The sequence below is a fragment of the Sinocyclocheilus rhinocerous genome, unplaced genomic scaffold (assembly GCF_001515625.1).
Source record: "Sinocyclocheilus rhinocerous isolate Xijiao unplaced genomic scaffold, SAMN03320098_v1.1 scaffold3119, whole genome shotgun sequence".
Lineage (NCBI taxonomy): Eukaryota > Metazoa > Chordata > Actinopteri > Cypriniformes > Cyprinidae > Sinocyclocheilus > Sinocyclocheilus rhinocerous.
This window is the reverse complement of record NW_015632029.1, coordinates 49,499-50,102: the sequence shown is the minus strand read 5'-3', so window position 1 is coordinate 50,102 and position 604 is coordinate 49,499. Positions and strand designations below refer to the sequence as shown.

Genomic DNA, 604 nt, shown 5'->3' with positions numbered 1-604 from the left:
GTGTGTGTGTGTGTGTGTGTGTGTGTGTGTGAGGGGAAGTATAATGGTTGTGGCGTGTAGAGGGTTAAACGCTCTCATGTTTCCTGGCAGCTGTCTGTATCTTCAGCTGTTGTTCACACGCCCCTCAAATCCAGTGTTCGGACACTGTCCTGCTACACACACACTCTCTCTCACACACTCTCTCTCTCACACACACACACTCACACACTCTCACACTCACACACACATACAGACACACACTGAGGGAGCGTCTCATTCTGTTCACTATAGAGAAGTGGAGAGCGAATGAGACCCGGCCGGAGCGTTAAACTGAGGAATCGAGAGTCCAAGGTCCAAATGAGCCGCTGTTTAAACAAACCACAGAACGTTGAGTCTGAAATCCAGCAGCGTCTACGGAATATCTGTGCTTGAGTCAGGAGACGGACAGGACCGCAAAACCCTTCTGTACAACACAGCACATAAAACATGTAATATACAATATAATATATAAAATGCAAATAAATAGGTTGTGTACATAGATTCGTTTTTTAAAAAATATTTACAGTTTTTGAAAATATGGCTCCCTTTCTCAAAACTCTACACACAAAACCACAAAACACACACA

At 44.0% G+C, this 604-nt stretch overlaps 1 protein-coding gene across 7 annotated transcripts in view; it reads left to right on the top strand.

Moving 5' to 3' along the window:
* LOC107742073 (serum response factor-like) overlaps window positions 1–604 on the top strand; it is a 27,933-nt gene that overhangs the window by 14,999 nt on the left and 12,330 nt on the right. The gene's annotated exons all lie outside the window — the stretch shown is intronic.